The sequence below is a fragment of the Littorina saxatilis genome, linkage group LG8, assembly GCF_037325665.1.
Source record: "Littorina saxatilis isolate snail1 linkage group LG8, US_GU_Lsax_2.0, whole genome shotgun sequence".
Classification (NCBI taxonomy): Eukaryota; Metazoa; Mollusca; class Gastropoda; order Littorinimorpha; family Littorinidae; genus Littorina; species Littorina saxatilis.
The window spans coordinates 49,276,799-49,287,038 of NC_090252.1; the positions used below are offsets into that span (position 1 = coordinate 49,276,799).

Consider the following 10,240-nt stretch of genomic DNA (forward strand, 5'->3'; position numbering starts at 1 on the left):
CCCCCCCCCCCCCCCCCCCCCCCCCCCCCCCCCCCCCCCCCCCCCCCCCCCCCCCCCCCCCCCCCCCCCCCCGCCGATACGTACCAAAATTCAACAGTCTGGCGGCGAGTCAATATCAGTGTTCCAAGTCAAAATTTCGTTTTAGAATATACTTTCCGCTTAAAACTTGAACATCTGGTACTGCCTGAGAAACTTTACTTGTATCATGTACAAACGTGAAATCACTGAAACTCTGAACAACGAACACTGACTCGGTCATTGTCACCCTGAGTCAGGACTGAGTGTTGATTTGTGGCCCTGTCTAGGTGGACTCAGGTAGTCTACTGACCTTACACAGTTTAATGTAAACACTGCTTTTTAAACAAATTACATTTTGACGGAGAACACTGACTGGGCTCCTTGTGTTTCTCTCCCTATCGTTTTGTATCCTTAGCGGATTATGACTTTATTCGGTTATTCTGCAGAAAAACAGAAATGCCGCTGCAGAAGAAAAAAAACATTCTGCAGCATTTTTGAATAATGCCATCATCCGCCGAAGCATTGTTTTTTTCTGCTAAGGATTTGTTTTGTCTTTCATATCGTATGTCAGTATCATAGTTGCATACTTTACATTTGGGAACTTTTAAAACTGATCCGGCGAAAGTTGCGTATGGAGTTCCTGGCCCGATCTAGAAAGAACGTACATCTTATATTTGAAATAAAAGTATAGTTTGGAAGAGAAAAAGAGATAACAAAATAATTTGATAAAGGGTGTATGGTCAGTTTTACTTGCTTACCAATAGCCATATCATCTCTCTTTAAATATACGAATCCTGGGACTGTCTGTAACATGTTTTCACACACACAAAATTCATGGACAGAAAAATGAAGGGAGGGAGGGAGGGGGCATAACAGTGAGGATGTACTGATCGGACCGTGGCCGATAAAAGGTCAGAGTAGAGCAACGCCCCATTGCCTCGCGGCTTCAGTAGCTGGCTGTCAAGGATCCAGAGCAATTCAAAACACAGAAAGCACATCACCTACTCGCCGTGTACCAATAAAAGTTGTTTCATTTTTTTGCATCAAGCTGAACCAAGCGACCCTAATGTAATCATAGCAGACGACATGTGATCGAAAATGTGTCATGTGACTTAGCAGCTGATAAATTTGTGAAGAAAAGAAGCGTTCTTTGCTGGTAAAGGCGACATTCGAGCGAAGTTCCTGTTCTTATTGAGCAGTTTCTCTTCTTTCATAACAATGGCTTTACTGGTTACAAGAGAGCACCGAGTCATTGCAGTATGTATATATATATCTTAATCAAGTTGATGTCTTTTGTGCAGTACGCTTCATTTAGTTGTTGCTTGTCTGCGTTTGTGTTTTCCACAGGCACATGCGCAGCTCTCTAAACACACCGCAACCCCCCCTCCCTGTACGTTGGTCCAAGCGAAGTTCAGTTGTATGATTTACTCCTTGATTTTATTTGTTCTGCTGCATTAGCATTGCCTCGACAACGTAACAGTTCGCAGCTGTTGTTGTTTGTTGTTGCTGCTGTGTATGCAGATGCAACCTCAGGGCCGGACCCAGGGGGGGGTTCCAGGGGTTCCGGAACCCCACCCCTGGAAAAAGCATGTACCTTGCTTTGAGTGGTTTTTTTTTTTACTAGTTTTAGCACCAAAACAATGCTGCTCTTAACCCTCAAAACAAGGCCCAGAATGCACCAGATTGCACAGATTTTAACCGTTTTTCAAAAATTTTCCGGGGGAGCATGCCCCCGGACCCCCCTAGTTCGCGCGCTTGTGGCTTCGCCACTTTGCTGATTTGCCCCCCAAAAAAAGGAGGAACCCCCCCCCTTACAACTCATTTGGTCCGGCCCTGAACCTGGCTGTTGGAACTGTTCTTTCTCAAAGGTGTTTTGGCAGTTTTTCTTCAGAATTCGTTTTTGTTAAGTTTGTTGCATATATATATGTACAGATCTTCTAACTGTATGCAGTTTTAATTAACAGTTATATATTTGATATAATTACTCACTCTTTTAGTTTAGATTTTTAATCTTTATTCTATTGTAGAAAGAGAGGAGGAGGAAGAAGATTGATCATTACCTTAGTTTGATTATTATTTTGCAGGTTGTGAAACTGCAAAACAAGTGGGAATGATTGGGAGACTTCCAAGGGTGTGCACCACATGTCATGGAACAATTTGCACTATTCTGTTTGACAGTGAACATGTGAGCATTTCAGTTTTCACTCTCTTTTGTAAATCACTCGAGAGACCAATATAATCTTTTACATGGGAAAGGATAATCCTTCCAGGAAATATACCAACCAACTGCTCTTTGTATGTGTATAATGTTTAAAAAAATCTTTGGTAATACATAGGTGTAACAAAACACAATTGTGCACAGAAAGGAGCCTGGTTTAATTACAGCAGCACATACAATTGTAGAATGCAGTATAACAATTATCATGTAACAGGTTCAGCAGATGTTTTGATTTACGAGAGTGTTTAAAGAAAGGGAAGGACAGTCGATCTTCAACAAGTTTGAGTGAAAACTTGCTAAGGCTGCTTTTTTGGTGTTTACAGCTCAGTGCTTTCTGAAAAGTTGAATGGTTTACCTCAAATTTGGCATGAAATTCAACATTATCTATGGCAAATCCATGCACCGAATACCAGATGAATGCATGTCTAGAAGCGTTTGAGTAGAAAGCGAAAGAAAGCGGTGAGTGAGAACTTTATGGCCAAGCAAAGCCAGTTTTTGTGTCTCAGTGCATGTAATGCTGTATACATATATATATGAGTTGTTCTTCTGTACTGGTGACAAAAAGGGGAAATACAGATCAAAATTTAGAATTGTAGTTTTGTTTTTGAAATATAGCTTTTTGTAAAGCAGAAATACTGTAGTATCTGATTTACAAAAGAAAAAATCACTTGTTTACATAGTTCTTACATAATCTAATATATAAAGCTGGTTTCTGTGACGCCAGTGTTCAACATCCTAAGCTTGCAGCACCACAACAAAATAAATGCCATTACACATTTTAATTATTAGTGATAGTAGACATAAAACCATCCTGAACTCAGGTCAAAATGAGTTACTTCCCTTCGGGTCTCATTTATCCCTGCCTTTGTTTTCCTTCTCTGGAGAGGAAACCAATCTTTTTACATATTTTTAGCTTTTTGAAATACATGTATAAGCAGATTCGCGATCGTCGATAATGATTTTTCATGGTGTTGTGTAATTTTTAAATTACAAAGCAATTGATATTGTAAGACAGTTTCAAGCGAGCTATCTTTCGCGGGTGTATTTACTGCGCAAACAACTCTAAATAAGGCAAAAGTGTCACGTGATAATCAACTTTGGCTGCGAAGCAGACGATACTTTTTTCCGTAACCAGTTGGGAGTGATGCAACAATATCACGGTCTCCTTCCCACAGCAGTCTCAACATTTCGACTTGTTTTAACCTCAAGTTAGAACGATGTCTTTATTTTATAACTGTGAAAAACAGAACGGAGATCACTGTCGAAGTCAGCCAATCTGCAATCACTTTCGTCTCACTTGGGAGATAACTCTGTATTCTTATTTTGATAGATTCCGCGCAGTAATTACGCATCCTGTTGGAGAGACCATGAGCGATAGCGTGGACCGATGATTATCAGAATGACATAAAACATGAAAAGTAATGGAAAATAATCTTCAGATGCTCACAACAAACTGGTAATGATTATGTTAAACTCTGCATGGGATAAAAGCATCGAAATGGCAGCGATCATGCCGAAAATGGCAAAATCTTTTCGTTTCGTTCTGCTTCAAGTTATGTCTCTTTCGTCACTATTTATGGTCTTGTTGAATATTAAAGACTTACCTCTTTTTCAAAAGGTTAGCGGGGAGATTCACTCGAAGCACATTTAGCAAAGTTATGCTGCCAAATCATCATCATATATCAACATTTCACCACACAGATCGATGCAAACAGTCGTGGTAGATGTGACTTTCACATGACCATGCAAAGACTACTTACTAGCAGTAGCAGACGACAAACAGAGCAATCCAATGAAGAACAGTTACTCCGGTTATTCGTCTTCGGTTATTTCCCCTGCCATAATGGGGCCGTCACACGCTGCAATTTTCCTAAGATTCACACAGCCACACGGCCGACTGAGTCTTAGAAAAGAGCTACGACAAAGCTACGACTCTGTCTTATGAGATTCCCTCGTAGCAGATTGGGCAACTTGGTCTATCCCCGAGAGACTGTCGTAGGGCAATGCAGGGCCGGACTAGGCTAAGAGGAAGGAGGGGGTTGTCAGTGGTGGTCCAGGGGGATGTTCCCCCTGGCGGGGTCAAGGGGCAGAGCCCCTTGTGGGGGTCAAGGGGCAAAGCCCCCTGAAGCTGATGGGTAGGTCATATTCTGAGATAGGAAAATGGACGCTCCTTGCACGAAACGGCATAAAATAAACAATAATAAAAAATGTTTTAAATAAGTGAGGTACATGTTTAGGCTAGGGATGGGGGGGCGGTGGGGTTGCGCAACCCCCATAACCCCCCCGGTAGTCCGGCCCTGCAATCGTAGCGCAAAGCCAATCGGCCTTCACGCCGTGACTTGAAAAAATGGCGGACAGTGTTTTTTTGTCGATTCAAAACATTTTGGAAGAATAGTTTCTTACTCAGATATAAAGGTGACGTTTTAGGCGTGTACAGCGGTCGGGAACCTTTAATTGCAACTGTCTGGGAACTTACTTTCTCACATAGGCATAATGCGCAGGGCCGGACCAAATTAGTTGTAAGGGGGGGGGGGGGGGGGTTCCTCCTTTTTTGGGCGGGCAAATCAGCGAAGTGGCGAAGCCACAAGCGCGCGCCTGCAAAGCAGGCGCGTGAACTAGGGGGGTCCGGGGGCATGCTCCCCCGGAAAATATTTGAAAAACGGTTAAAATCTGTGCAATCTGGTGCATTCTGGGCCTTGTTTTGAGGGTTAAGAGCAGCATTGTTTTGGTGCTAAAACTAGTAAAAAAAACAACAACACTCAAAGCAAGGTACATGCTTTTTCCAGGGGTGGGGTTCCGGAACCCCTGGAACCCCCCCCCCCCCCCCCCCCTGGGTCCGGCCCTGATGCTGGAAGTTATTTTTCAGAAAGGTAGAGCGAAGTTTGAACATTAGCGTCTGCTCTTGCGCAGCGCGTTTGCCGTGTTCACTGTGATACGTCACTTCCGATCTCCCAGGTCAACTTATGTGCAGACCTGCCAGTGACTTAACCCCCTTCGTGTGTACACGCAAGCACAAGACCAAGTGCGCACGGAAAAGATCCTGTAAACCATGTGGGAGTTCGGTGGGTTATAGAAACACGAAAATACCCAGCATGCCTCCCCCGAAATTGGCGTATGCTGCCTGAATGGCCATACACGTAAAAATCCACATGAGTGAATGTGGGAGTCTAAGCCCATGAACGAAGAAGAAGAAGAAAAAATATTCACTTTTACTTGTGTAAACCCAGTAACTCACAGTAGGCTATGTAGTGTTCTCTATTTGAATCATTGAAACGCTTCTGTCCCGTCAATCACACTTTAAATTGCCTTATATTTTGGATGACATATGCCACCCCTTTGGTATTCCACTGATAATAGTTTTAGCTAAATAGTTTCAGCTAATCGCTTTGGAGTATGCAAACACTGGAATTATATGCAATGAAACACTCAAGCTGCTTTCTCTTGCTTATAGCTGAGAGCAGCACTGCAGCAGTGACTGTCGGGTGGAGGATCCAATTCTGACTGTTTCCGACATAATGGATCAACATGAGTGCAGACCTGCTGAGCGCCTTATCTTCTTGGGTGTGTATAGATGTATATACATTAAAGGCACAGTAAGCCTCCCGTAAACTATCACAGAGCTCCCCGAGCGTCTACATACAGTACAAGCTACTTCCATTTGAACGCTCACCGAACGGGAACATCCTGGCTGCTTTCTGTCGAGCGTGAGAAATTTTCAAAAAATTTATTTTCGTGGACTTGGTCCTCTACAACAATGGCGCCTCGTTTTGGTGCTGGACGGCTGTTATGAATATTCAATACCGGAAATCACGCCCGGACAGTAAGCCTCCCGTAAACCATCACAGAACATCCTGGGTGCCCTACGTAAAGTCAGAGCGAGCAATTTTTGACTCACATGCGAAGCAAAAGTGAGTCTATGTACTCACCCGAGTCGTCCGTCCGTCCGTCCGGAAAACTTTAACGTTGGATATTTCTTGGACACTATTCAGTCTATCAGTACCAAATTTGGCAAGATGGTGTATGATGACAAGGCCCCAAAAAACATACATAGCATCTTGACCTTGCTTCAAGGTCAAGGTCGCAGGGGCCATAAATGTTGTCTAAAAACAGCTATTTTTCACATTTTTCCCATTTTCTCTGAAGTTTTTGAGATTGAATACCTCACCTATATATGCTATATAGGGCAAAGTAAGCTCCATCTTTTGATACCAGTTTGGTTTACCTTGCTTCAAGGTCAAGGTCACAGGAGCTCTTCAAAGTTGGATTGTATACATATTTTGAAGTGACCTTGATCCTGAACTATGGAAGATAACTGTTTCAAACTTAAAAATTATGTGGGGCACATGTTATGCTTTCATCATGAGACACATTTGGTCACATATGATCAAGGTCAAGGTCACTTTGACCCTTATGAAATGTGACCAAAATAAGGTAGTGAACCACTAAAAGTGACCATATCTCATGGTAGAAAGAGCCAATAAGCACCATTGTACTTCCTATGTCTTGAATTAACAGCTTTGTGTTGCATGACCTTGGATGACCTTGACCTTGGGTCAAGGTCACATGTATTTTGGTAGGAAAAATGTGTAAAGCAGTTCTTAGTGTATGATGTCATTGCTAGGTGTAGTTATTTGACCTTGACCCTGAAGGTTAAGGTCATGTAAAGGTCAAGGTCAAGCATGTGAGTCGTATGGGCTTTGCCCTTCTTGTTAAAGAATTAATTTTGCAGATTGTCTCGAACACTTTTTGGACCCATCCTGAACTCAGGTAAAAAATGAGTTATTTCCCTTCGGGTCTCATTCTATCGATGTAAACTGGCGATAGCCGTGGATCGATGATTATTAGAATGTTTTTGGACCGTGGTGCATTTTTGCGCTAGACCTAACTTTTAAAATCTAAATAATAAATTGACAGCTTGTTACACAAACATTCTTTAATCATAAAAGAATTCTTTTTTCATCAAGACAAGATCAGTACAATTCGAAGTTGTGAAAGTTTGAAAAAAGAAAAGCCCGGAAGCAGGGTCACGCAAGGGTCGTAGCGGACGGCGGTTTATGCATATATATATCGCCGTTCCTCTCAACTGTCAAAAGCCATCGCTAGAGTTTTTGTGAACCACTGCCGTTTGTTTCGTGCATAAAAACGTGCTATTGTAGATAAGCTCACATCGAGTCGCATTGAAATGATTAACTGACGACTACATTGTGAAAAAAGGGAAACTGGATCTCACGGGTTCACGATGGCTCAGGGGTAAGATAAACCAAGCAAAAATAAATTCTTTGAAAATTGTTCGCTCTTTATGGAGGGCACCTAGGATGTTCTCAATCGGTGAGTGTTTAAATGAAAGGGTGTTTGTACTGTAGTCTGTGTGTAAAAGCCTGACCGTATCTGTGATGGTTTACGGGAGGCTTACTGTGCCTTTAATTGTATTCATAAATTGTCTCACACACACATATATATATATATATATATATATATATACTGACAAAGACATTCATGCCTGCACACACGCAAGCACAAACATACACGCACCAGCACGTTTCAACCCCCCACCACCACCACCGTCTCAGTCGGTGCAGCTGTTTCGGAGCCTTTAGTCATCATAATACACACACAGACGGACACAACTTTTAAAAGTTAGATATATGCACTAAAAGCCACGGCACTTTAAGTTAGCTTTCATTATCATTCTCTTAAAGTTTGGCCCTCTTTGCTTCAGTCTGCATGCTTTCTCATAGTCATACTGCTGTGTCATTGCAGGTTTCATTCCATGCTCCGGTGTGGGTGTCATAAGCAAGAGAGCCTCCTGTTGACTTCCAGCAGATGACTGCATGGTGAAGGACCTTGATACCACTTACAGATGTCAAAGCAGCTAGCTAGATGCCATTGGAGAACAACCAAAACTATTCAGCGGGTGCCATCGGCGAACATAAATACAAGTTACAGAACAGGAAAGCAGATATCACTGGCAAAGGGAACCGGACAGCAGCTACAATAAACTTAATCAGATGCCTGTAGCAAATAATCTGGACACCAATCACAAATCAAACAGATGTGGAGGACAGAGAACATTTCATGTGATTATTTCCACATATATAACCCTGTTTTGAAAAAAGGGACATAACGCCACACTATATTAATATACTTTCTGGTTACGTGCTGAAAACTCTCCATTGGACATTTAGTGAGTTTTGACTCACCAGGTCAGGAGAATGTCACTGATGGGGAGCATAATAAGGCTGACTTACAATGGGTAGACAGAATTGAACATTGTTGTTTTCTTGGATGGTTTTCAAGGTAGACTTTACAAAGTTAACATACTGCTATGGTTTGATCAATTTCAAACATGACCACATTTGGCATTTTTTCAAAGCCACATTTTTGACAAATATCAAGGATGTGTTGCGAAAGCATGTGTTCTTATTTTTCTGAAATGTTTTGAAAGCTAGATTTTTGATACTTTACAGGCTATTGAAGTTGGATGACCTCTAGATGTGACCCATGTCAAATTGACCCTCATAAACTTTTAAGTTCACAAAAAATAATAATAATAACAGAGAAATGGTATTATTTTGAATGTGTTTGAAGCAAGATCGTTGTAACTCAATAACCCCCCGCGGGTTAGGGGGAAGAATTTACCCGATGCTCCCCAGCATGTCGTAAGAGGCGACTAACGGATTCTGTTTCTCCTTTTACCCTTGTTAAGTGTTTCTTGTATAGAATATAGTCAATTTTTGTAAAGATTTTAGTCAATCAGTATGTAAGAAATGTTAAGTCCTTTTTACTGGAAACTTGCATTCTCCCAGTAAGGTAATATATTGTACTGTATCGTTGCAAGCCCCTGGAGCAAATTTTTGATTAGTGCTTTTGTGAACAAGAAACAATTGACAAGTGGCTCTATCCCATCTCCCCCCTTTCCCCGTCGCGATATAACCTTGAATGGTTGAAAACGACGTTAAACACCAAATAAAGAAAGAAAGTAACTCAATAACTTTATCTGTGTAAGGTCACACACATACAGGGTTAGATGACATCAAGTCAGCTTGATAGTTTGCATTATTCAAGTTCAGATTGGGGTAGAGTTCCGGTCAATAATAGGGACAATCATTGTCTCCTTTGATTGTTCACAGAGTTTTCATGTACTGATGTGGGCATGGTCACTTTCAAAGCTAATCATAGAAATTTAACTTGGCTGTAGGGGGGATAATTTTGAGAAAATATGTGTTGTGCTAAAGATGAATTCCCACAAAGAAGAGTGCTATAATAAATCTGTTTTGTGCATTTAATTGTTACTTGTTCTGGTTAACAGGGTTATAAAACATTGCATTAAAACTGTTTCTGCATTGGGACATTTACCAAAAATCAACAGCTTGGTTACTCACTGTGCAAGATGGACACCTTTTTTAAAATTATTTTTTAATTGGGTCTTTTACATGTTAGTGGATATTTTAAAATGTTCTTACATAAGTTTGACTATTATTGCTCTGCCGAAAAATGAAAATAAAATTTAAAACATGCGATGAACCTTTACTTTCCTACCAAATGTGACAGATTGACTGCAGCGAGTGGCCTGATCGTGCACACACACATTCAATTCACACAACACAATTGATTCAGCAAAAATTGGGGCCACATTTACATCCAGTGTAATTTTTAAGGCTATGGTACTTTTTCAAAAAAGTACTGCAGTATACTATAGTAAACTACAGTAAAATTACTATAGTACAAAATCTACAGCAACAAAAATACCACACTGTACTATAGTAAACTATAGTAAATGTACTATAGTACAAATGTACCATGCCAAAAGTACCACGCTGTACTATAGTAAACTATAGTACAAGTACTATAGTACAAATGTACTAGGACCAAAATACCACGCTGTACAACAATACAATACAATACAATAACTTTATTAATCTCTAAAAGAGAAATTACATTGCTGAGCGTTTGTGTCCGTAATAATAACATACATAAAACATTCAAAATAAACATTTGTTCTTT

The 10,240-nt window shown here is 41.0% G+C and overlaps 1 long non-coding RNA gene across 1 annotated transcript; it reads left to right on the forward strand.

Annotated features, from left to right (window-relative positions):
• The first annotated feature begins 2,098 nt into the window (after positions 1-2,098).
• Positions 2,099-9,884, forward strand: LOC138973744 (uncharacterized). Its single transcript, XR_011458138.1, has 3 exons — positions 2,099-2,203; positions 5,688-5,797; positions 7,997-9,884. It is a non-coding gene; the product is annotated as an uncharacterized lncRNA (long non-coding RNA).
• The last annotated feature ends 356 nt before the right edge of the window (positions 9,885-10,240 follow it).